This window comes from Heteronotia binoei, chromosome 2 (genome assembly GCF_032191835.1).
Source record: "Heteronotia binoei isolate CCM8104 ecotype False Entrance Well chromosome 2, APGP_CSIRO_Hbin_v1, whole genome shotgun sequence".
Classification (NCBI taxonomy): domain Eukaryota; kingdom Metazoa; phylum Chordata; class Lepidosauria; order Squamata; family Gekkonidae; genus Heteronotia; species Heteronotia binoei.
The window spans coordinates 39,449,535-39,477,257 of NC_083224.1; the positions used below are offsets into that span (position 1 = coordinate 39,449,535).

General features: G+C 44.8%; 1 protein-coding gene and 1 non-coding gene across 2 annotated transcripts in view; one reads left to right on the top strand and one right to left on the bottom strand.

Annotated features, from left to right (window-relative positions):
* Positions 1-27,723, top strand: part of KCNB1 (potassium voltage-gated channel subfamily B member 1) — a 294,074-nt gene that overhangs the window by 212,039 nt on the left and 54,312 nt on the right. The window lies entirely within an intron of this gene.
* On the bottom strand, positions 27,056-27,301 carry LOC132567879 (small Cajal body-specific RNA 13). The gene has a single exon (XR_009555144.1). It is a non-coding gene; the product is annotated as a small Cajal body-specific RNA 13 (non-coding RNA).

Consider the following 27,723-nt stretch of genomic DNA (forward strand, 5'->3'; position numbering starts at 1 on the left):
ACTAGAGCTCTCCCACACACACATCAGCAATAAAATGACATCACTTCTGGATGATATCATTATGCTGCATGTGGCAGAAGATCCTGGAAAGGACCAAGGATCCCCCCACCACGTGCCAGGTAGGAACTGGCAGGAGGCACTACTTAACACATTATTGAGGTCTGATCTCAACTTAGTCTTTTGCAGAACAAACATTGCTACAAATCAACATCCCACGTATTGTGATGAAATGGCAATCCAACAATTGCATAAGGTAATCACTAGTTAGATGAGCAAGGGGGGAAAAAAGAACTGTGTACATTAAAATGTGGGCAAACACAGATGTCCAAAAGCAGCCCTTTGTGGGGTAATGAGGTGAGGTAAACCTACATTTGGATCTTGTTTTTCCCCTCTATTCTGCAAAGCAAAACAACACAATGTGCCACTGTCTTAGAATGATGCACTTGCATCATTTGGTAATAATTTCCTTCACTCTCTGCCTTCCTTCTGTCTGTACTTTTGCATATATTTTCTGCTGACCTAGTGCAACCCTTCACATTTCTGGCTCAAGCCAGTTCATGCCACAAAAAATTTATTAGTCTTTAGGGGGCCATAAAAACTATATGTTGCTTTCATTTTAGACTGTAGGTAGGGGCTTATTTGGCTGCAAGTTTCTCCATAGCAAGAGAACAAAATCCTTTATTGGTTTCATTTATTTAATTAAAAATCTGTGCCCAAATGATTCTGTGTTCATAGTGGCTTGTGCAAGGATGTAAAAGCATAAAACAACAAAACAGCATACATGAAGCACCCCACTGAGTTTCCCTATAAATATTTCCAGTTCCCACAGATACAAACTGAACATACAGAAGTGCTACCACTGACTGGAATGACTGACCTGGGACTGACCCTTTCTGGATGGGGTTACACTCCCCTTGAAAGAATGGCTAAGAAGGTGGCAGCTGTGGCCAGGTTTGTCTTTGACCAGCTTCATCTGGTTAGCAAGCTGCAGCCTTTTCTAGCCACTGTGATGCATGCCCTGGTTGCATCTAGATTAGATTACTGCAATGGGCTCTTAAGTGCGACTACCCTTGAGAAGTGTTCAGAAACTACAATTGGTGCAGAATGTGGCATCCTGGATGTTGGCTGACAGGGACCAAATCACTTAGGAAGCTGCAAATGTGACATATGGTTGGCACCACTAAGAAAGTCTGTTATGAAGTTCTAAGCTAACGCACAGGAAGAAGCAGATTTTCAGGTATGTGGGTCTCACTTCGTTAAAAGGCAGTGACACAACCAATACCTTATGCAAACTGGCAGTTTTTTCAACATCAGCTTTGGGGAGGGACGGTGACTCAGTGGTAGAGCATCTGCTTGGGAAGCAGAAGGTCCCAGGTTCAATCCCTGGCATCTCCAAAAAAGGGTCCAGGCAAATAGGTGTGAAAAACCTCAGCTTGAGACCCTGGAGAGCCGCTGCCAGTCTGAGAAGACAATACTGACTTCGATGGACCAAAGGTCTGATTCAGTACAAGGCAGCTTCATATGTTCATATGGATGCACACATACTCAATACCTACTAGGAGGCTGTGTTTTGCACCAATTGATGAGTCCATGTTGTCTTCAAGGACTGACTGTCCTTCATTGGACACATTACAGTAGTCCATCTCAGATGGGGATACTATTCCCTGGGGGACAGGGGATCCCCTGCTTTTGTGGGCTCCCCGACCCCCCAAACAGTTATATCAGCATCAGTGATGTCAAGGGTGACACTCTGCTTTTTGGGTAAAATTCTATGGCTCTAGGCCAATTTTATCATAGAGTTTTGCCCAAAAAGCAGAGTGTTGCCCCAACATCACCAATACACTGTTGGAGCAAGAATCTACATAAACCCAGTCTGACAGCTACAGTATGACAGCTGGTGATCTAGCTGCCAGGCTAGGTCACAGTGACCTGATCAGCAGACCGGCTTGAGCCGGCAGAAGCCAAGTGATGCAATCTGCTGAGTCAGCACGGCCAGGATTGGCTGCTTGGACTATATATGATCTGTGTGTGCATCACACAGGTCTCTCCCTGTGAGATGGTGGTTAGGCGAAGCACTTTGTCCGTGGAGGTGATATTGTATAGACTGCACAAGAGAGCACTTGTTGTGTATATACGTTAATACACCTTTTGGCACTAGTTGCACGTGTCTGCCTGATTTTCTTTCCTGAAGCCCTGTGTCGGGCAAGTCATCTCCCTCACTCTGCTACTCCCGCTCCGACAGGGTTATGGGCCCAGGGCGGTTCCGCTGCGCGGAGGGGAGAGTTGAGAGTTGAGCTGACTGTGAGTTTGGAAAGAGCCGGAGGCGAGGAACGCCGGCGAAGGACACAGAAGCACCACCGTTCTCTGTTTGAGAGCCAGAGGGACGTCGGCAGCCAGCTGTGAGGAGGAGTCGGCACGATGGCTCAGCAACAGCTTGGAGTAGCCGTTGAGAAGCTCACCTCAGCCAACTACGCGGTGTGGAGCCTGAGAATGCAACACTACCTCAAGCGTGAAGGGCAATGGCTGTTCGTGAGTAACCCCCCTGCTGACTTATCTCCTGCCGAGACTGTGTTATCGGATAAGGCACTGGCCAACATAGTGCTGTCTATAGGAGATGACCAGCTGGTTTATGTGCGAGGGAAGGACACTCCCAAGGCTGCCTGGGACGCGTTGAGTGCGGTGCATGTTAGCACCACTGCTGGTTCCCTCATGGCCTTGACAAGGAGGATGTTCCGCACCGTTATGCCGGCTGGAGGGTGTGTGAAAGATCACATCAAACGGCTAACGGACTGTTTCGTTGAGCTGGAGGCAAGAGGCAAGACTGTAGCTCCAGACGACAGAGTGTACATTTTGCTGTCGTCGTTGCCACCTGAGTACACTCCCCTGATAACTTCTCTGGAGACGGTGGACGTAGCGACCCTGACCATGGAATACGTCTGTGCCCACCTGCTTGACTTCCAAGAGAGAATTGCGGCCGTGAGCTGTCCGGGGGTGTCGGCCAGGCAGCGTGCTGTTATCGGTGTGTCCGGGAAGACAGCCAAGAATGAGCCAGCTTTTGCTGCTGGCAGGCGTCCGAAGGTGGAGGAAGTGGAGCCGACTGCGTTTGCAGTCCGTCGCTGCTATGGATGCGGGTCGTCGCAGCACCTGCTCCGAGCTTGCCCTGAGAGGGAGAAGAGGCGGGGGCGTGTGCGGCGAGAGCGGAGGACCGCCAGCCCGTGTGAGGAAGCAACCCGGCTGGTCACGTCTGCAGTAGAGAGCACAAGGTCTGCTTGGATTTTAGACTCCGGGGCAACGAGCCATCTCTGCTGCGAGAAGGAGTTGTTGAAAAACATTGACAGTCCTGAGCATAAGTATGTGAGATTGGCTGATGGGACCACTGCCAATTCTGTTTGCTCAGGCAATGTGGAATTTCCTGCACTGAAATGTATGTTGCAAAATGTGTTGTATGTACCCTCACTGCAGTCTAACCTGTTGAGTGTTAGCACACTGTTTGACCAGGGATACCAGGTGAGATTTGAGAAAACCTGCTGCAAAATCCTGGGAGGTGGGGGAAAGTTGCTTGTGACAGGAAAGAGGGAAGGTAAACTGTATGTGGTCCAGAGTGATTGTGCCCAGGTGGCTCAGGTGTCGAATGAGCCTGTGCACAATAATTGTATACATTTGCTCCATAGGAGACTTGGGCACTGCGGATTTAGGGCGTTAAAGAAAACCCTGGAGCTTGTGCCTAGTTTGAAAGTAAATCCTTGCAAATGTTACTTGGATTGCCAGGTCTGCAAGAAGACCAAAAGCAAGGCGTGTGCTGTTGCTAAAGAAAGCTCAAGGGAAAGCACACGAGCCCTGGAACTAGTCCATTTAGACGTTATTGGCCCATTGCCAAAGAGTCTGTCGGGGAGGAGATACTGCTTGGTGGCCACCGACGACCACACGAGGTACGCGTGGGTTTTCACCATGGTGCATAAGTCTGAGGTGTATAAGACATTCACCAAGTGGGTCAAAGCAGTGGAGAGACAATTAGGGGTTAATCTCCTGGCTGTACAAACCGACAGAGGGGGGGAATTCTTATCTAACCAGATGAAACGTTGGCTGGAGAACAAGGGCATTGCCCACCGTCTGACGAACCCGGCAACGCCCCGAGAAAATGGGCATGGGGCTGTATTGCAGAATGTGATGTATTGCATGTTAGAGGATGCACAACTGCCAATGACCTATTGGGCAGAAACCATACATGCAGCTGTTTTTTTGCAAAATAGGGTTTGGTGTAATACTGTGAAAAATGTGCCTTACAGGTTACTGTTGAACAAGACCCCAGATTTGAGTTCTTTAAAAGTCTTTGGGTCACGGGCTCGGGTTGGCACCCACTCCACGAGTAGCGGGGAGGGGGATGTCCGGGCAGAGAGCCTAATTTTTCTGGGCTACAAGCCAAGGGCCAGGTGTTATCGTTTCTGCAATAGCAAAAGCAAGATAACACTTAGTAAGAGTGCCCAGTTCAATGAAGAAAGCAGCTGGCCAAGGTTGCACTCCTTGCAGAAACAATTTGTCCTGCTGCCAAGTAGCGATAACGATGTTGGAGCGCAGCCCAGAACTCCAGCCCAGGAGGTGGCACCCAGTGGGGCTGGAGAAGGTGAGCCGAATGCTGGCACAGAGCCTGACGAGCAGAGTCAGGAGGCAGAGCCTCAAATGCAGGAACTGGAGGTAAAGTGTGAGAGTCAGGAGGTTCAACACCCAATTACAGGGGCAGAGCAACCAGCCCAGGAGGTGGGAACAGAGCAACCCGAAGAAGACAAAGCTGGTCCAAGCACAGGGCCACGGGTGTCTGCCAGGTCCACCAAAGGCCAACGTCCCGCTAGGTACAAGTGTCCCTATGTCACTCTGACTGTCAATCCAGACCCACCCGGATTTGAGGAAATGTTAAAAGAAAAGGCTAAGAAATGGAAAGCCTGGGTGGCAGAGTGCGAGGCAAGGGAGAAGGAGGCTGAAGCCAAGCGTCTGAAAGAGCTGGCTGAACAGGAACACGATGATGTGTTTTACAATCATGATGAGTTCCTGAACGAATTCCGGAAAGGGTTCCGAGCTACGTAAATATGAACTGTAATGTTGCTGGTGGACATGTATGTAAACTGTGTAAAGTGTTTTGGTGCACTGGGTTTAAATAGATTAGGAGGTGTGTTGGAGCAAGAATCTACATAAACCCAGTCTGACAGCTACAGTATGACAGCTGGTGATCTAGCTGCCAGGCTAGGTCACAGTGACCTGATCAGCAGACCGGCTTGAGCCGGCAGAAGCCAAGTGATGCAATCTGCTGAGTCAGCACGGCCAGGATTGGCTGCTTGGACTATATATGATCTGTGTGTGCATCACACAGGTCTCTCCCTGTGAGATGGTGGTTAGGCGAAGCACTTTGTCCGTGGAGGTGATATTGTATAGACTGCACAAGAGAGCACTTGTTGTGTATATACGTTAATACACCTTTTGGCACTAGTTGCACGTGTCTGCCTGATTTTCTTTCCTGAAGCCCTGTGTCGGGCAAGTCATCTCCCTCACTCTGCTACTCCCGCTCCGACATACACTGACTTCCCCACTCATTCCTGGAATGCCCCCCAAATCTCCCCAGCAGCTCTAATCTCAGAAGTTACAGAACCATGACTCACTGTGACTAGTGTGGCTGACATCCAGAAAGCTAGGGTATCAGGGAACAAGTTCTAGTCTAGTTTTCTCCTTGGCATGCTTGTTCTCTTAGCACATGTAATTGTTTTTTGTATGGAGCCATATGAGCTGCCATCTATAGTCTGGAATGGTGCAGTCCTTCTCATGAAGGGTTGCTAATTCAGCAGGAACTGAGACTATGGGGTTTTCTGCCCTGGGCAATTGGAGGAAAACATGCTTCAATAAATAAATAAATATCATTCTCCAGATTCTCCTGCATTAGAAAGTCAGATTCCTGTGGTGAATTTAGTCCACCAGCCTATTACTTGCTATTGCTTTATAGTGCCTCTAAAACCATTGACATCAATAGGTTTTAAAAGGTAAAATGCTACTTAGGATGGCATGGTTAAGGACAATTTTCCTTACCAATTTGCAAAGAGATGAACATTTAAAATTGCACAGATACAGAATCCAATTTCTGATAGGCCTTTTAGAATGAAAATGGTATAGCAAAACATTTCACCTGAGTGACAAGGCGTTTTCTTATTATTTTTTTACAGAGTTATGGTCTTTTTTGCTTGCTCTCTCTGAAGCTAAGTAATTTTATTTTTCTTCTCTCATTTGTAGTCATTCTTTCACCTCCTAAATATCCCTTTGTTATTTTAATTTCACGGTTTCAGCTTACTCCTCCTCCACTACCCTACCCTTTCCTTTCTCCACACACTTGTGGATAATTTTTTTCCCCTCTTCACTCTCTCATCCTTCTCCTCCTCCTTTGCTTTCTTCTACAGTTATTTGCTACCATACCAACAGATTCTTTTTCTTTGTTTACCAGGTCTCTTCACTTTTTCTTTCTTCCCTTGTTGCTATAACTCTTTCGATACAATTCTCCCTTCTTTTTGAAATGTATTGTCCCATCAGTTCTCCCTTCTTTACTCTGGATTTACAATTGTTTTTTGTTGGTCTTCTCCTTCTTCCTTTAAATCTGTCCTGCCTACTTTGCTTTAAAAAAACAACAGTCTTCTGATCTTTGAACTTATCCATCATGCCATCTTCCTTTCCTTCTGCCTGCTCCTCAGCATTTTTCCATATCACCTTTCTTTTACTTTTGGATTTTAAAGAATTTCTTCTCAGACTTAGAATTTTGGAGCACTTCTTTATTCTTTCGCTTTTTCATACAGCACTGAACTCTTGCAGCCAGCTCGCGGCTGACTCAGCCTTCCATCCTTCCAAGGTTGGTAAAATGAGTACCCAGCTTACTGGGGGTAAAGTGTAGGTGACTGGGGAAGGTAATGGCAAACCACCCCGTAAAAAAGTCTGCCGTGAAAACGTTGTGATACATTGTCACCCCAGAGTCAGAAACTAATGGTGCTTGCATAGGGGACTGCCTTTACCTTAACCCCTCTGTACCATTCTTCATCAGTTTATTCTTTCTTCTTTTTGTCTTGTACTTAACTTCAAGATGTCTCCAGGACATTTCTCCTCTCTATGTTGGGGTGCCAAGCCTGTGTTAGAGAATACCTGGAGGCTTTGGGGGTGGAGCTGGGAGAGAGTGGGTTTTGGGGAGGGGCCTCAGCATGGTAGAATGCCATAGAGTCCACTCTTCAAAGCAGCCGTTTTCTCCAGAGGAGCTAATCTCTGCCATCTGGAGATCAGTTGTAAAAGCAGATCTCCAGGCCCCACCTGGTTGCTGGCAACCCAAAGACTCTATGTGTTTTCTGTCTCTATATGCTTCTCCTTGATCCTTCATTCTACCAGTACCAATCTGTTATTGCTTAAGCCAAAGATTACCTTCCTTCCCCATTTCCCAGTAGCATCCTTTTTGCTTTGCAGCTTCTTAGTAGTCAGATTCCCTTCCACTTGACATCTTAATGTCTGCATCTTTTTGCTTTCATTCGAGCACACACCTACCTAACCTGGCATTCTTGGACTCACCTTCCTTCTTTTTGATCCCTTTTCCTTTCCTCTTTAATGTTTATTTTATGCTCATTTGCAGAACTGTAGTTTGCTTAAAATTTTAAATACCACGAAGCAATATTGGGTGCTTTATAAATAAGTAATAACAATAATTTCATACTATGTCTAATAAATGTTTCGAACTAGCAACATGGATTTTATGTCATTTCTTTGGCTTCCTGCTTCTGATATTTTGTATAATAAGGAATTCCATGAAAACTAACAATTAATCAAGGCTACTACTTACTCCAAAATTTTTATGGAAAGGAATGCAGGGCCCAGCAGTTATCTAATAATTTCCATGAAATGCTATTCCTTCTAGCCAATTTTATAATCTAGTATTGTAGTCCTATTTTGATTATATGCCACTTGAGAGGTAACAGTTTTTCCTAAAGAATCCTAATGTGCTCTATTAATGCAGTGAGTCCCAACTCCCCTTCTCACAAAATCGAAATAGTTCTCTGAAGAGGGGGAAATATTGGGCTCTTTAGATCTGCAGACAAACTGCTTTAGCTTGGTGGTGGTGGAAACTGCCATCACAGCACAACTGACTTATGGCAACCCTTTGGGCAGGGGTGTCAAACTCATTTGTTATGTGGGCCAGATGATGATGATGATGATCACTGTGTGATTGAGCAAGCCTTGCAAAGCAAGCTGTGAAGCAGAAGGAAGCATGAGAGAGGGAGAAGGAAGCAGACAACAGCCAGTTGCTCAGGAGTCTGATAGGATCCCTCTGGGGGCCTGATTCAACCCCCAGGCTGCATGTTTGACACCCCAGCATAGGGTTTTCAAGGCAACAGACATTAAGAGGTGGTTTGCCATTGCCTGCCTCTGCCTAACAACCTTGGGCTTCCTTGGTAGTCTCCCATCCAAATACTAACCAGGGCTGACCTTGCTTAGCTTCTGAGATCTGATAAACTCAGGTTAGTTCTTTGGTTTAGATGACCACCGTTAAGCTGTTTGTGTGGCAGAGGAGGCAGAGAGAATTCGGACATTGCCTCAGAGGACTAGGGGGACTCTAGGGTGAGCTTATCCCATGGAGAGTTCTACCTGATGGCAGGCAAAGCAACCAAGTGTCAGTCTCTTGTCCTCCTTTTATTCAGTATTCCTCAGCAAAACTGTTTAGGAATTAGTTCCAGTCCTATCAGAACCAGTGTACAACTACAGAGTGTGTGTGTATAATTTCAGTAAGTTTGAAACAGCGTGAATTATTACGTTAAATATGTAAGAGTTGTGTGATAGTGTGAGTAGGATATTCCCCTGTATACAACATCTAAAGATGACATTTAATGCTTCTGTGGATGCTCAGTGGACTTCACTGTGCATTTAGTGAACAATGCATACAGATATCAGCAGCAGGGACAAAATAAATTGCAAATTCAAAACCTTGGTCTTGATTGTTCTCCAGAGTAAACTGCCCATATGGAATAGTGTATTTCAAGAGCCTTTTGTTGTGTGTGTTCCATCTCACAATAACATATGGCAGTGTTGCTGACATGGGCCAAACATGGCCCAGTTGACCATAGACACTCAGCATGCAAAACCAGCGTGGACCAAAGTTATAAGATTGATTTCACTAATAGAAGGACAGGGTAATTCCCACCAATTCCTTTTTTCCTCTTGTAGGTCTCTCTCATGCTGTTCCTGAGTGTTCCCTGTCTTCCAAGAGTACCATTTTGGGGAGATTGGTGGGTGGCTGTTGGAGGGGAGGGAGAAATGACTTTCTATTCCACTTGTGTGAGCAGAAAAGTTAATCTGGATCCAGACCATACATGTTCTGAAGGAGTAATGACATTAGTTGGACATGTTTGCCTTCCCTTTCTTCTCACCAAGTGGTGCCCCCGAGGAAGCACAAGAAGCAGGAACTGGGGGAAGCAAACACTGAGCAACAATTCTACATGGATTCTCTGGTCATGCTGAACCACTACATTGATCGCTGCAGAGCCATTTCAATTCTGCCAGATCTGGAGGAATGTCGGGACGCCTAGAGTATCACAGTGAAAGTCTGAAACCAAGCAAAAACTGTGAAATAATTAACGAAAAAACTCAATGCACAACTTAATAATCTTATTACAAAATTTTTAAAGACAAAAACTTATTAACTAAATTACAATTACTTAAAGATATACAACACAAGAAATCATAATATCAAAAATTCATCCTAATTACAATCAAGTGACAATGAACAATTCTATCAAAATTTCATTACTTCATTTATTCAAGTCCTTTTAATAACGTCAATTTCCAACTTCTTAAAAACTCACGACGATTCACCCATTCCAGAGTGCTATGTGCAAGTGATAGATGATAAGACACATACAGTGGGATATGCCTCTCTGAGGAAGGGTTTTCCCAGAAACAGAAGTAAAGGCACATTCCTGTTAGAGGCTTCCTGAATACCCACTTCAGCTTCACATTTGAAAAGTTCTTGTATGAATATTGGAAGCCAGAAATTTGGCATGACTGAAAAAGCATGTTGAAAACATAGAAACCTTTCCTGTGGAATTATATCTGGAGCACCAGCACTTTAAATCAGCCCATTGGAATGGGTGAATCGTTGTGAGTTTTTAAGAAGTTGGAAATTGATGTTATTAAAAAGACCTGAATAAGTGAAGTAATGAAATTTTGATAGAATTGTTCATTGTCACTTGATTGTGATTAGGATGAATTTTTGATATTATGATTTCTTGTGTTGTATATCTTTAAGTAATTGTAATTTAGTTAATAAGTTTTTGTCTTCAAAAATTTTGTAATAAGGTTATTAAGTTGTGTATTGAGTTTTTTCGTTAATTATTTCACAGTTTTTGCTTGGTTTCAGATCTGGAGGAATGACAGGACATGAGTCTTGATATGTCTGCCATGCTGCTCACTGTCATGGCTTGAAGCATCTAGAGCAGGAGTGGCCAAACTGTGGCTCGGGAGCCACATGTCACTCTTTCACACATATTGCGTGGCTCTCGAAGCCTCCACCACCCCATCAGCCGACTTGGAGAAGCCATTTGTCTCTTTAAATCATTTCTCCAAGCCAAGCCAGATGGCAGTTTGGAGGATGCATTTAAAGTTAAAGTTGCTTTCTTTCTGCCTCTCCATCCTTCCTTCCTCTCCCATCTATTTGCCTGCCTTCTTTCCTTCCTGTTTGGTGTAGTGGTTAAGTGCACAGACTCTTATCTGGGAGAACCGGGTTTGATTCCCCACTCCTCCATTTGCACCTGCTGGAATGGCCCTGCGTCAGCCATAGCTCTTGTAGGAGTTGCCCTTGGAAGGGCAGCTGCTGTAAGAACTCTCTCAGCCCCACCCACCTCACAGGGTGTCTGTTGTGGGAGGGGGGGAAGGTAAAGGAGATTGTGACTGCTCTGAGACTCTGAGATTCAGAGTATAGGGCAGGATATAAATCCAATATCTTCTTGTTCTTTTTCTTCTCCTTCCCTGCAGCTCTCAAACACCTGACATTCATGTTTTGCAGCTCTCAAACATCTGATGTTTATCCTATGTGGCTCTTATGTTAAGCAAGTTTGGCCACCCCTGATCTAAAGAGTCTGCCACAGTGTTTTTCCCACACACCTTACTGTGCAACACAAGGCCTGCCAGATGACTGGGTTGCCCATCATCGGCTGATGTCATCAAACTATAGTCCTCTGTTGAGAGTGCTCCTGTTTATCGGAGCATACGATGCAGCGTTTTCTTCCAAACTGAATAGTACCCATGGTGATCCACAGGCTGCACTTTTGAAGCTGATGTCATGTACAGTTTGTGTATGTAATAGCTCTGTTTTCCACGTTGCATTCATCATACTAATGTTTATTTAATTATATATGCAGAAAAGAGCTCCTTGTGGATGTCAAACGTTCTTGTCAAAGATTAAAAAATACCGTCCCCAGAAAAAGTAGAAACCAGCATGAGTCCACAGCCCTCTGCCCAAAATAAGTAACTTCAATAGGAATAACATTTCATTTTCTTCCCCCATGCAGCTGATAGCTTCTGACATGCTGCCATCAAAGACTGTAGAATGGCTTCGGTAACAGAATCACAGACACAATCCCCCATAACCCTGTTTTGTACAAGTCCTATGGAAATTAATACGATACACATAAAAGCATGGCTGTGAACCATGTCTGAGATAATTGGGGTATCTATCCCTTGGACTGCAAGAAGATCAAATCAGTCAGTCCTAAGGGAAAACAACCCTGACTGCTCCCTGGAAGGTCAGATGCTGAAGGTGAAGCTTAAATACTTTGGCCACCAAATGCAAAGGGAGCACTCACTGGAGAAGCTCCTGATGCTGGGAAAGACAGAAGGCAAAAGAAGAGGGGGACGGCAAAAGATGAGATGGCTGGACAGCGTTACTGATGTAACAAACACAAATTTGAGCAGACTTCAGAGGATGGTGGAAGACAGGAGGGCCTGATGTGACTTTGTCCATGCGGTCGCAAAGAGTTGGACTCGACTGTGCGACTGAACAACAAAAATCTGTCATGTAACCCTGTTGCTCAAATCCAGCAAAGCCTTTTTTAAAAAACTGAAACCCTGACAATCAATACTTTGACAGGAATATAGTAACAGGAAAGTGGGTTACAGACTCCCACTGTGCTGCCCAGATATCTGACTGGTGAAATTTTAGCTTGCATAGATGAAGCCTCCATCCAGCTCTTTCTGCGTCTTCACAAGAACTTTTGCATCTGCTCATTCATGTGCAGAAATCAGGCTTGCTTGACTTTTGGGCATGTCACTGAAAATGTCTTTTTATGAACATCTGCAGTTGTGTGTCTAAAAGCTAGATCCTCTGAATTTGCGTGAATTCTCAGAACTGCTTCACTGTAGACTGAATGAAGTGGAAACCAGTATGGTGCGACTTCCTCCCAAAATTTTTTATTGGCTGGGAAAGTCATGAGAAAAGCAGGAAGCAGACAAAGCCATGGGTTGACTATATGCTGACTGACCATCAAAGAGGCTGGCTAGATATGCAGGGAGAAGACTTGTACAGTCACAAAAAAAGATAGCTAATAGTCCCTCTCGCCTTATGCAGTTGGCCAGGGGTGGGGAACATCCATCTCGAGGGCCATTTATGGCCCTCGAGATCACTCAGTGTGGCCCTCAGGGATTGCTGGGCTGAGCCAAGCCACGTGGCAGCTTCCCTGGGGCCTGGCTGGCCAGCAAGGGTCATGGGGCCCAGTCACACTGTGTAGCCGTCTCCCCAGGACCCAGCAAAGATCACAGGGCCCAGCTGCACTGCGTGGCAGCCTCCCTGGGGCCTGGCAGGCCACCCAGGATTGCTGCAGGGCCTGGAAAAGTCACTGTCACAGTTCAGGTAAGTTTCCCCTCTTTTCTTTATTTCCCTTTCTTTCCATTTCCTCCCCCCTTTGTTTACCTTTATTCCCTTCTTCCTCCCATTTCATTTCCCTTTATTCCTTTCAAGAGTCATGAAGTAAAGGGACAGGTCCTCTTGTGGATCAAAAACTGGCTAATTAATAGGAAGCAGAGAGTGAGTATAAATGGGCAGTCTTCGCAGTGGAGGACAGTAAGCAGTTGAGTGCCGCAGGGCTCAGTACTGGGTCCCATGCTCTTTAACTTGTTCATAAATGATTTGGAGTTGAGAGTAAGCAGTGAAGTGGCCAAGTTTGCAGATGACACTAAATTGTTCAGGGTGGTGAGAACCAGAGAGGATTGTGAGGAACTCCAAAGGGATCTGTTGAGGCTGGGTGAGTGGGCGTCAACGTGGCAGATGAGGTTCAATGTGGCCAAGTGCAAAGTAATGCACATTGGGGCCAAGAATCCCAGCTACAAATACAAGTTGATGGGTTGTGAACTGGCAGAGACTGACCAAGAGAGAGATCTTGGGGTCGTGGTTGATAACTCACTGAAAATGTCAAGACAGTGTGCGATTGCAATAAAAAAGGCCAACGTCATGCTGGAAATTATTAGGAAGGGAATTGAAAACAAATCAGCCAGTATCATAATGCCCCTGTATAAATCGATGGTACATTGTCATTTGGAATACTGTCTGCAATTCTGGTCACCGCACCTCAAAAAGGATATAGCATTGGAAAAAGTGCAGAAAAGGGCAACTAGAATGATTAAAGGTTTGGAACACTTTCCCTCTGAAGAAAAGTTAAAACGCTTGGGGCTCTTTAGCTTGGAGAAACGTCAACTGCGGGGTGACATGATAGAGGTTTACAAGATTATGCATGGGATGGAGAAGGTAGAGAAAGAAATACTTTCCTCCCTTTCTCACAATACAAGAACTCGTGGGCATTCAATGAAATTGCTGAGCAGTCGGGCTAGAACGGATAAAAGGAAGTACTGATTAACATGTGGAATTCACTGCCACAGGAGGTGGTGGCGGCTACAAGCATAGCCAGCTTCAAGAGGGGGTTAGATAAAAATATGGAGCAGAGGTCCATCAGTGGCTATTAGCCACCGTATGTATGTGTGTGTATATATATATATATATATATATATATATATATATATATATATATATATATATATATATATATATAAATTTTTTGCCACTGTGTGACACAGAGTGTTGGACTGGATGGGCCATTGGCCTAATCCAACATGGCTTCTCTTATGTTCTTATGTTCTTTCTTCCCCCCATTTCTTTATTTCCCTTCCCTTCCCTTCCCTTCCCTTCCCTTCCCTTCCCTCCCTCCCTCCCTCCCTCCCTCCCTCCCTTCCTTCCTTCCTTCCTTCCTTCCTTCCTTCCTTCCTTCCTTCCTTCCTTCCTTCCTTCCTTCCTTCCTTCCTTCCTTCCTCTCCTCTCCTCTCCTCTCCTCTCCTCTCTCTCTCTCTCTCTCTCTATGGATCCAGAGTGGTGAAGGACTGCTGATGGGGTATGTGGGTACCTTTAAAGGTCTGCTGGGAGCAGCTGCAGTTTCCGCATGAAGGGAAAGAGGCAGGGGTGGCGGAGTGGGAGCCAGCTACCACCAGTTCAATTTGCACTTGATTATGTCAGATGGTGTGTCCTAATATACTAATGAGTGTGTGACCTAATGTGCTAATATTAGGGGATCTGGTCGAATATGCTACTGGTTCCTGCTGGGCTTTTATCTACAAAGAAAACCCCGGACCTATGCAATTGCCTAAGGCAGCAGGCTCTGTGTGTGTGTGTGCGCACGCGCGCGTGCCAGATTAGGCTCTCCCCACATGACTGCAAATAGAAAAACAATTATTTGCATTAATTTTGCTAGCCTGAATCATTCTCCCTCAGCAGAGCACTGTTTTTTAAGTGGATAATTTGTATGGCCCGTGAATTATGTTATAAATATCCATATGGCCCTTGGCAGAAAAAAAGGTTCCCCACCCCGGCATAAGCTCTTGTCTTTCTTCTGCCTAGTAGTTGCTACCCAAGCCTTGACTTATCTCTTAAAATAAGTGATGACTTGTATGTTTTTACAAAGTGTTGCACTTTTTTTAAAAAAAAGAAAGCATTTCACAGTTGCAAATAATCCCAAGGTTATTGTGACCCAGGTTTTATTGTACCTTCTATAAAATCTCTGAATATTAAAAAGAGTTTTGACAGTGCAGATTGCAAAGTAACATACATTCACCACCACACCAATATCTTATAAAATGAGATCCTATGTTACCAGGACTGGGTATAGGGCTTCTTACTCTAGGGCTCCTTACTCTAAGCAGTCACAGGAAATAACTATTTTTATTTTTTATTTAAAAAAAAAAACCTTAACATCATCTGTGCCACTTCTAGGGAAAACCCAGAAGTGACATGGCATGGCTCTAGGAATGACCAGAAACTCTATAGGGGCTTTCCCACTCACTGAATGATGCACTTTCAATCCGCACTCAATGCACTTTAGGGATCGCTTGCAAGTGAGTTATGCTGTTTCACTAAAAATCTAGTCACAAAGTGCATCATTCTGCCTTTGTGTAAGAGGCATATGATAAAACTATGATTTCCCCTGAAAGTAATGTAGTGGTGCCCAGGCCATCAGAGTTTCATAGAATATATACCTTGGGCAGAATATCCAGCATCTTGTGAATATTGCTTTCCTTTTTAAAAAAAAAAACAAAAGGCCTATCTGGTGGCAGAAGTGGTAAACTAGAAAGTGTTTCAGCATGAGAAAATGCCTGACAGAATTAGAGGAATGACGGAATTAGAGGAGTGACGGAATAAGATTACCAGGTATTAAAAGTGGTGCTCTATGTAGCTCCTCATTCTTGTCAGTAAACCTGTGCTGGGAGGCAGCATCAGGGGAAGGTCTGGACCTCTATGCCTTGTTTGTTGGCCCTCCAGGGCAACCAGCTGGCCACTGTGTGAGACAGCGCACTAGACTAGATGGACTACCAAACTGATCCAACAGGGCTCTTCCTTGGTTCTTGTGTCTAAATGATGCAGGAAACTTCTGGAAAATAAACAACAGTGGCCCCAAAAGACCTCAATTTGCATATAAGGCCACAGCTTTTAATGGCACAAAATTTGGATTTTTTAAAAAGCACAACACATGTTTCTGATTACTTCACAAGTATGACAGGAGGAGAATCGAGCCCAGAATGATTTACAGTTGTTCATGTCTTCACTGCCCACAGAACAATAAAGGCTCATTTTTTAAAAAAGAGGCCAGCGTTGATAATGCATGATAAAGAAAAACAGATCCACAAGATGGCAGTCATAAATATTTCACAATGCAGCGACTTGCCTAAATGTCTCAAGGCAAGAATTTCAGGTGTTTTGTTTCCAATGCAGATCTGCCTCCTTTGATATGAGACAAGGTGAGCACTGGAGCTGGTGTGGTCCTGTTTTATTTGGGAACATTGCCAGTTGTCCTTTTGTGCCTTTTTGCGTTTGGGGAAGTAGGCTTTTAAAGCAAGGACATTGCTACCAAAATGTTTAGCTTTGACAAAAAAAACACCCTCTTGATTGAGGTCAAAAAAAGAGCAAATTATAATAATGTTTTTAAAACTAGGAGAAATCATTCAGTGCAGCAGACATTTCCATTCAGCCCCTAAGAGTCACAGTGCTGAGTGAAGGAGCTCATGGTGCACTATAATTTATTTGGATAATGTATCTGCCACCACTCCAGAGCTCTGCTTGCAACAGATAAAATTATAGAACTTCCTCCCTGCATTTTCTCTTCAGGCTTGAAGACTCACTTATTCTGAAAGTCCCCTGATAGCATATAAAAGTTTACTTGGGGTTTTGAGTTATATTTATGGTTAGGGTTGCCAGGTCTGGATTGTGAAATTCATGGAGTTGTGTTTTTTTAGGGGGTGCCTTGGAGGGAAGGGTTAGAGAGGGAAGGGGCCTCAATGGGGTATAATGTGATAAGAGTCCACCATCCAAATCAGCCATTTCAGGGGACCTGATTTTGTAACCCAGAAACTAGTTGTAATTCTGGGAGATCTCCAACCATTATCTGGAGACTGGAAACGCTACTTTACTATCTATAATAGCTCTACTATCTATAATATTTTATTGCCTGGACTGTAAGCTGCTTTGATAGATGCAAAAATAGGGTAACTATTAGTTTTATCCTATGCTGTTTTTTCTCATTTTGAAAAAAACCCTGTCAAAAGTTCCTCTTTTCCTTGCAAGGAGGTATTTTGTAGTAAAAAGAAATGGCACAAGGCAAAGACTTAACAGAGGAGAACAACATGTACAGTTTATCCCCAAGGCTTTGGGCCAGTGCATCCCATGTCAAGAGCTAGAAGTCTTGTCACAATATCGATCACATGTAGTTTTGTGCTAAGAGAAGTGCTGCGCTGTATGGCACCTTTATACAAGACAACTAGGAAAGCGTGCTTACTAAATGAAGAAAAGGGAGTTTTTTGTTGTTGTTGTTCAGTTGCGCAGTCGAGTCCAACTCTTTGTGACCCCATGGACCAAGTCATGCCAGCCCTCCTGTCTTCCACCATCCTCTGAAGTCTGCTCAAATTTGTGTTAGTTACATTAGTAACACTATTAGGGTTTGTAGAATCTTTCGGGCTCAAGTGCCGTGTTCTACTGGAGAAAGTTTTCTTTCCAGACGTTTTGTTCTCAGCTGCGGAGAACATCCTCAGTGGCGTTGCAGCCGGAACAGACGCTCTGACCTTCTTGACTGCTGTGCATTGAGTGGGGCCAGGGCTGCTGGAGAGTAACACTGTCCAGCCATCTCATCTTTTGCCATCCCCTTCTTCTTTTGCCTTCTGTCTTTCCCAGCGTCAGGATCTTCTCCAATGAGTGCTCCCTTCTCATTTGCTGGCCAAAGTATTTGAGCTTCAGCTTCAGCATCTGACCTTCCAAGGAGTTACCAAAATGTAAAAAAGGCTTTTTAAAAAGTTCTTATTATAGAAGGACAACCCCCTCAAAGATTCTGACTTGCTTAAGAGTTCAGTTTAACTTTCAAGCAGTCCTGTTATGTTTCGGAATCCATTTCATGCTTTACATTAATTCCAGGATACTAGAATCTGGAGCAGCTCCAGTCTAGGTTTTACTCATGACTCTAGATAAGCTGCCTTGACTTGGATGGCCCAGGCTAGCCCCATCTCTTCAGATGCAGGAAGCTAAGCAGGGTCAGCCCTGGTTAGTACTTGGATGGGAGGTCCATGGTCACTATACAAAGACAGGCAATGGCAAGCCACCTCTGAACATCTCTTGCTTTGAGAATCCTATAGGGTCACCATAAATCATCTCCTAAAATAAGCTGGCTAGAGGAACTGCTATGAAGGACTCTGGTAGGCCTTGTGTTCCTTCATTCACTTCTCCTGAATAAAGCTACTAGGTGTTTATTAAACAGACCTTTGACATTCTCCGGGATGACTGCAGCATCTGACAGGTGGCAGCTGCTGAATTAGTCATGTTTTGGCACTTGTTTCTTCAAACAGGCCGCTTATTAATTAATTGCCATGTTACAAATATGACCTTTCCAAGAGGGACTACCCAGTGAACCAAGAGACGGGCTACCATAGTTCTCAGAAACATTTTGTTCATAAGAAAAGCCATGTTGGATCAGGCCAATGGCCCATCCAGTCCAACACTCTGTATCACACAGTGGCCAAAAATTTATATATATATATATATATATATATATATATACACACATACACATACATATATACACACACATATACACACTGTGGCTAATAGCCACTGATGGACCTCTGCTCCATATTTTTATCTAACCCCCTCTTGAAGCTGGCTATGCTTGTAGCCGCCACCACCTCCTGTGGCAGTGAATTCCACATGTTAATCACCCTTTGGGTGAAGAAGTACCTCCTTTTATCCGTTCTAACCCGACTGCTCAGCAATTTCATTGAATGCCCACGAGTTCTTGTATTGTGAGAAAGGGAGAAAAGGACTTCTTTCTCTACCTTCTCCATCCCATGCATAATCTTGTAAACCTCTATCATGTCACCCCACAGTCGACGTTTCTCCAAGCTAAAGAGCCCCAAGCGTTTTAACCTTTCTTCATAGGGAAAGTGTTCCAAACCTGTAATCATTCCAGTTGCCCTTTTCTGCACTTTTTCCAATGCTATAATATCCTTTTTGAGGTGCGGTGACCAGAACTGCACACAGTATTCCAAATGAGACCGCACCATCGATTCATACAGGGGCATTATGACACTGGCTGATTTGTTTTCAATTCCCTTCCTAATAATATCCAGCATGACATTGGCTTTAGTCCAGACTGATTCAGTGCTGGAGTCCTGTCCAGTGGCTACACAGTGCTCTTTCCTTCACTTTTCTTTCCATTTCCCACCCCCAAAGCATCTGTTTGCCGCCAGTTCCGTGAAGAGAAAGTCCTTCCCCTGTGCATTTCACCTAAAGACAGGATTCTTCACATGTTTTATTCAGAAAACATCTTCCACTGTTGACTCATAATTTTAACAGCATGCATTGGTTTTCAGTTATAAACGCTGCTGAGAATAGAGTGTTTAATCCGAGCATGCCATCTGAAAACCCTTGCTTTATGTGAATCATGGCCCCCTCTGACTCCATTGTGGTTACAAAGTGTGCCATCTGGCAATTCAGATATTACAATTGGCCCACACCAACAAATCAACTTCACAGATTGACAGAGTAGTGGTTAGACTAGTGAGCAGGGTTGACAACTCAGGATTAGGGAATTCCTGGAGATTTGGGGGTGGAACCTGGTGAAGGTGAGAGCTTGGGAAGGGATCGCTGAGGTAACAAAGTCTTCACCAACTGGAGGATATGGCAATCAAAGGGCATTTTTGCATTAGCGTTTACCCCGGGGTGGCATCCCATTTACCTCCAGATCTTTTGCTTGATTTCTCACATGTTGCTCCGCAGACACGGTTTGATCCATGGCTTCAGCACTTTCACCGTGCGGTATCTGGATGCGCATGTTAGTGGGGTTTCCTAAAACCTGCGGATCCACTCTGCAGAGTTTGTTGTGGGAAACTCATCCCGTTCCGCATTGACTGCTTTGGGGGCGGCACCCTCCTCTGCCTTTCAGTCCTCCCACTCCATCCCCCTGGGACGTGCAATGCAATGCAAATCACGTACGCTGCTGGCCTGGCCAATCATCAGCCGTATAACCTAGTAGTGCGTGTTCGTGGTGCTTCCGAAACGTGCCCGCCCAGCCATTTTTTTTCTTCATTTTAGTTCCTTGCGTAATAGCGATATTTCACAGCTACGAAATTCTGACATTTCAATGAGTCAAGGAATCACTGAGGTGCCATACAGCATACACAACACATGCGTGATGCATTTCGTTAGATCGAAGTCTGAGGGCAGCATCCACAGCTTGTTTTGGGGAATCCTGCTTACTACTACTTCGATTGATACGCATCCTTCAGATCACACATAAGTTGATGGCAGTGGTCAGAAGCAAGCATGCATCATTGCCGGTTAGGCGGTGCCTGTTGTTTTTTTTCAGCTACTTCTATTTGATTGCGTTACTGCGATATTTTGCAACTACGGAATTTCGTCATATCCTTAATGCAGCGTTATCATACATCAGGGTCGATCCCTGTGGACATAAGTGTTGGGGGGGGGGAATCTCGCGAGAATTGCGACTGCTGTACGAAGATCTCCTTGTATGTGCATTAATGAGTTGGCGTCCGGCATACAGGCACAAAAGCAAAACCTCCACTATGGAATAAAGACACGCCGCAGTCTCGTTAACCAGATTCTCCATTGCGAAGGCTTCTGTCAATACATAAAGGGCTGTGGAGGATGCTACAGCTGCAGCCAATACTTAAGCATAAGCAGCACACGTGATGCGGTTTGCCCGCGAAAAAAAGGGGGAGGAACAGCAGTGATGTGTTATGTTGTTACGCAGTAACGCAACCAGCCATGCACTTAAAAAAAATTATTGACAGGGCCTCGAAGTCAAGTCGATGCTAGTGCGAAAACGATTTGACGCGGGCTGCATGGAAACCGACTGCGCAAAAGAGACCATCGTGCGAAAATGGGGGAAATGGTCTGGACAGAATTCCTCTGCGGAATAACGGTAGCAAACGCTAAGTGCGAAAACGCCCAAAGTCTTCACCAACTGGCGGATATGGCAATCAAAGTCTTCATCAACTGGTTGATGATGGCAACAGACAAGTCTTCCTGGGAGTTCCAGAGTTTCAGTGCCACAATCAAGAAGGCCCTTCTCTGAGTTGGGGATGAAAATTCAAAGATGAAGTTCTGATTTAATACAAGACATCAGAATTTCTGCTCAGATGGCTGCAATTGATGTTACACTCACTGTTAACTGAGACACCTGAGTTTTTAAATTCCCAGCCTTGATGGCCCCTTAGGATGATTCTTCATCTCCATATAAGTGAGAAGATATTGTGGCCAAAAAGCCATTGTTGTGCAAAAGAAGCCTGGGATCAGTTGCAGGGCCAGTAAAGGACAATGGACAAATGACAAGAGAACAAAGCCAAATCTCCAGACATGCGTACTTGAACTCATAAATATAATGTCTTTGTACAGATTTCCAGTATCACATGAATCTTCTCTAGTAGTTGACTGCTTTATGCTGATTTAGGTGCTTTTGGTAGAAAAGTGGTTAACAAATGCAATAAGTATGCAAGATTGCTGTGGATCGGTTTTGTTTTTAGGATGTGTGAAAGCTTCCTGAGGTATTGACCTGCCTAAAGGATCTGGCACAGAAAGCTGTGCCTACTGGCAAATGACATCCACCCACCAGCATTGACTCTTTTGTTCCTTTTTCTTCTGGAACTGGACAAGCCCTGAACATTAAGCAAAGCAGGCACATATTGATGGATTTCCTAAATCAAACTGGAATGGGGATATGTGCTTTCTCTGATATTTCTGTTTCTATGTTTATTCCTATAGTCCAGACTCTATCCTGGACCTCATATAGCCTTGTAGCCAAGTCAATGGGCATGGATACCCAATGTCTCCTTCTGTAGACACAGTAGTATGTTGGATGTTACCATGCACTATGGATGCTATACCTTTGCAAACTGAACAACTGTATAAAATTTCAACTCCTCTTCATGCACATCTGGAACTGGCATTGCAAAGTTCCTAGAAATTTAGTACTTAACATGGAGATGCCCTGCACCAGCTTGTACAAGAAGTCTATATTCAGCTTTCTAGGCTATAATCAAACTCAGCCTTTGGCTTTGTTTGTTGATGATGCTGTTTCTGTTTGTAACACCCCAATTGTTTCATAGTAACAGCACAATTAGTAGCACTGAGCACAGCTACATACGATTCTTCTGTCAAAAGACTTTGTACTCTTATAACTGGCTGGTTCGTGATGGGAGAGAATTACTACAGCTCCATCAGCCCAGCTCTTCCTGTGTTCTTATTAAAAGGGGATTAGACAGCTAGCAGTAGTGAACAAAGTGAACCTCCATATCTAGAAGCATTTAACTTTGAAATACCAGTGCTAAGGGACAGTGGACCAGTTACATTCTGTGCCTTTTGGTTGGCCAGTGTGTAAAACAGATGCTAGACTAGATGATCCAGCAGGGCTCTTCTTACAGTATTTCAAAGAGTGTAGTAAACTTGTCATCAGTATCTGGCACCTTCCCCCAGCCTCCTGAAGCTAAGGACCAAAAGAGCCATTACTGCCCCAAGGGTCCAATCCTTGGATGCTCAGACCATTTTAAAGCTGAAGTCATCCATTTTAAAAGCCCAAAAGAGCTTGATCTTGATCAGGCCTTCAGCTTCCCCTGTGCTTTTTCAAGCACTAAAACAGCTCCCCCATGTTTGGTGTAGTGGTTAAGTGCATGGACTTAACCTGGGAGATCCAGGTTTGATTCCCCACTTCTCCACTTGCAGCTGCTGGAATGGCCTTCAATCAGCCAGAGCTCTCACAGAGATTGTCCTTGAAAGGGCAGCTGCTGTGAGAACTCTCTCAGCCCCATCTACCTCACAGGTTGTCCATTGTGGGGAAGGAAGGTAAGGGAGATTGTGAGCTGCTCTGAGATTCAGGAGGTGCCACAGGAGGTGGTGGCGGCCACAAGTATAGCCACCTTCAAGAGGGGTTTAGATAAAAATATGGAGCAGAGGTCCATCAGTGGCTATTAGCCACAGTCTGTGTGTATATATGAATTTTTTTGCCACTGTGTGACACAGAGTGTTGGACTGGATGGGCCGTTGGCCTGATCCAACATGGCTTCTCTTATGTTCTTATGTTCAGAGTGAAGGGTGGGGTATAAATCCAATATCATCTTCTTCTTTTGGTACTTGAAAAGTGTGGGAAGAGACAAGATCTCTTGGTCCTATCACACTGCAGGATCAGGCCACTGTGGCCTTTTTAAACATCCAACTTCCCTTTTAAAACATTGTCAGGATCCACAGGTCAGACCCCTGGACACTGTAACATCTAGTTTGGTCCTTAGACTCTGACATTTAGGGTGTGGAGTCTTGAAGGTGCCACCTGCCAAAGGGTGCTAGCACATCAATATGTTGTAAGTGTTAAAAAAGATTTCAGTCATCTCCTTTTAACTGATGCCCAGTGTAGGGTTATCACCATATTACCCAGAATATGGGAAGCAGCAAAAACGGCTTTCATGTAACTCCACATCTCCCTCTTCCTTCATATGTATCCTCAAACCCAGCTTTTTCCACAAAGCTTTTGTGACCACCCCTTAGTCCCCCTTTCATACTGAAACGAAGCCTGAACTTGGGTCACTGGAATCAGCCCATGTCTTTTATCTGTTTATTCCTGCCTCTGCCTCCCTTGCTTCTCTTTTGTTACCTCACTTATGTCAGATCATAAGATCCTCAAGACAGGCATCTGTCTTTAGATAACCTATGCAGTGCCATTCACATTGATGAGTGTGTGTAAAGAGCTCTCAGGTTGCAGCTGACTTATAGTGACCCCAGCAAGGGGCTTTCAAAGCAAGTGAGAAGCAGAGGAAGAGGTTTGCTGGTGTTTTCCTCTGCAGAGTCTTCCTTGGTGGTGGTCTCCCATCCAAGTACCAACCTTGCTTAGCTTCTGAGATCTGATGAGATTGGGCTATACTATACCATTCCATATCCCCTACTCACATTGATGGGCTTCCATAAATTAATAAATAAGCAAGCGAGCAGTCTGTGTATGGCTGTGACGACAGTGTGAGACCTAAGACTCCTTGTGTTACTTCCAGGCACTGCCAGTGTTTGAAAGGTTTCCTAGGAAATGAGGCTCCACAAATATCAAACAAGGCAGTGGAAACAATTCTCTGCATGTCCTTTACTTACAGATTTGGCATACGGAGGATGTGAAAACTGATATCTTCATTAGTACTACCAGAGGCTGAAGCTTTTGTAAAAGGGAAAAGGTTGTTGCTTAGTTATGTACTATTCTTTAAAACCTGTAGGGATTTGCTGCTTTATAGGGTTAAATCCAGCATTTTAAATTGAGTCTGGAAAGTTATGGGAGATGGGACAACTCACATTCTAGAGCAGTGATAAAATGTACTTAGTTCATGAATAAGATGCCATATTCAGTAAAAGCTGCAGTATTTGAGCTGTCACCTAGAGTTGCCACCTAGAGTGGGGTAATACCTGGATATTTGGGGGCTGGAGCCTGAGGGGGGCAGGGTTTGGGGAGGGGAGGGACTTCAGTGGAGTGGAGTGCTATAGTATCCACCTTTCAAAGCAGTCATTTCTCCAGGTGAACTGTTCTTCATTGCCTGGAGATCAGTTGTAATCCCAGAAGATCTCCAGCCACTACCTGGAGGTTGGCAACCCTAAAGGCTGCTTTCTCTGCAAAGCATGCTAAAGGACTCCAAGTTACAGCGTTATGACTGACAGGGTCAGTCAGTCGGCATTAAAGAGCAAGACCTCTTGAATGCAGCACCAACCCTCTTGCTGCAAAAGGGCGGCTGTAGCAACCTGATGTTCCAGGCACAGTGACATATCTGGGGGGACCCCCAAGGCTGTGACCCGTAAGTGAAGAGTTAACGCAAACAATAACAGGCATACCCTCAGAAGTTCCAAGGCCAGCCGACCTTCATTTGCCTTGTCGGTTACAGTTAACTCGCTTGCATTCAGTTCCCCCGCACAAAGTATGGACCAGTTCACAGAACCAGCTTGGTGCAAGGCTCAATAGGATCTTTTCTTCCCTTGGTGAAGCCATCCTTCATTTAACTCAGTGGTCATGGCAAACCAGGTGAAAGTGGATCAACCAGTAAATGGAAGTTTATGAACAGCTGACATGCCCTTGACATTTCATCTAGTCCACTGCACACCAAATGAATCGTGTGAATTAGCTGTTAAAGAGAGATCTCTTACTTACCATGCACAAACTAGGAAGATTTTTTACTATTCCTCCGACAAACATTTGGCTTTTCCTTCAGAAGCTTATTTTCCCAGGGATGAGGCATGTTTTGTGGCAATGAGCAAAATTGTTCTGGCTAGGACATTTATGTCACTGCTAATGTCAACATTAATAACAGCAGTCATTTTCATCCACCGACTACTTTTGACAGCTTCGGTGACGAAAGTAAAGCAAATAGCACAGATGCTAGCGCAAAAGCAAACACCCCAGTTGTGTTCCGCTAATGCTAATCTGGGTTATGAGCAGACCAAGACAGGAACACAGAATATTTGGGGGGCCTCCCTCCACCACAGCAGCCAGCAACTTTCTAATACGTTGGTTGCTAAAGGGGGAGCAGGATGGGGGCAGAGTCAGGTGGCTCTTGGGAAGATTTGTATAATGCCTGACATCAAAAGAAACACCAAAATATCAAATGCCTACCGGTCACATACAACAGATGTTTGGCGATACTTTGTCTGTCTTCTTTGTCCCAGAGTACAAGGAACACAAGTAAGGTGAAACCTTTTATTAGCAAGAGGATGTTGGCTTTACAGGATTCTTGTAAGATGTAATTTCAGTAGCTAGAAGCCAAGTGAGGCTATTGTTGATTGAACCATAGCCACACATAGAATTTTTTTTTTTTTGCAGTATAGCCACCAAGTCTCTTCCCCTTGTTCCATGTATGAGAAAGAAACACATCCCTACCTTGGACTCATGTGAACTCAGAAAAGGACTTGGATCCACAAGAATGTTTCCATGGAGAGAAGAATTTCCACCTACAATGCATTATTTTCTCACTTCCCTTCCCCCACTACCACTCAAAATGCCTCCAGACATGCAGGTCCTGGGAAACGTTAGAAGAGCCCTGCTGGATCAGACCAGTGGTCCATCTAGTCCAGCATCCTGTCTCACACACTGGCCAACCAGTTCCTCTGGAGGGCCAAAAGCAGAGTCTAGAGCAGGGGTGTCGAACTCATTTGTTATGAGGTCCGGATCTGACATAAATGAGACCCTGTCAGGCTGGACCATGTTGGGCCTGGACATGTGTGTTCCTATTTCAGATTAGGTAGCAGAGATATAAACTTTATAAAGGACACAGACAAACTTAAAAATAAAACATGCTTAAAACATTAGCAGTCATTGGTCTTAAAGATGCTTTCTTTGTATTTCTTCCATGGGAACTGGCTCTTTCCTTCCTTCCCCAGGGGACCAGGAGGGGTAGGAGCCTCTGCCAATAGGAGGAAGAGAGGCTTAGCTCTGTAGCTCTGCTGTGCAATTGAGAGAGCCTGGCAAAGCAAGCTCTGCCTCTCCCCCTTCCTCCCCAAGGGAGGAGCCTTATCCAATGGAGAAAATAGAAGTTTTGCTCTGTAGCTCCTGTATGATTGAGCAAACCTTGCAAAGCAAGCTGTGATGCAGAAGGAAGCAAGAGAGAGGGAGAATGAAACAGATGACAGCCAGTTGATCAGGGGCCTGATAGGAGCCCTCTGGGGGCCAGATTCAGCTCCTGGGCTGCATGTTTGACACCCCTGGTCTAGAGGCTGAGACCTTCCCCTGATGTTGCTTCCTGACTCTGGGAGTCAGAGGCTTAATGCCTCTGAATGCAGAGGTTCCCCTCAATCGTTCAGTCTCAATCAATTCCCTTCCTTACTCCAGCCCCCATTGCACTTTTCTTCATGCAGGTTCCATGATGCCCCACATTGCACTTTTGAAGGGCAAAGGAGAGCCCCTCTTTCCCTTTTCATCAGCTGCAAAGCTGACTAAATCCAGCCCATGGTCAGATATGTAGTAGTTTTCAGTGTTCAGCAACAACTGTCTGATTGCCAAACAATATCACACTGCAGAATTGTTCTGACTGCTGATAGATGAATAATGATAATGTCATTGGGATGATCATTACCTCTATAACAACAGTACTGGGAGATTCAGATGAATATTGCACATGGAGCTGCTGATGGTTCTCACAGGCCTGTCTCGGCTTCCTCCATCCAATGCTCCGTCCAATTGTCCTAGAGCGAGGGTGGAATTCTAGCAGGAGCTCCTTTGCATATTAGGCCATGCCCCCTGATGTAGCCAATTCTCCAAGAGCTTACAAAAAAGAGCCCTGTAAGCTCTTGGAGGATTGGCTGCATCTGGGGGTGTGGCCTAATATGAAAAAGGAGCTCCTGCTAGAATTCCACCCCTGCCCCAGAGTATGAACACTACTGAGATCACTTCCAAGGCTGCAGACTTCCTGGGAGGCACTGAAAGACTGGAGCACTCTACACATGGCAAAGTGTCCATGAACCCCCTGAAGAACACTGAATTGACTGCAGTATGAAGGATCTTTTCTACACAGACATGTCATGACTGCAGTGCAATCCAAAGCAAAGTTGCATCCCTTTAAGCCCATTGAATTTAATGGGTTTGTAAGAGTGTAACTCTTTTCAGATTGGCACTGTGAATGTGT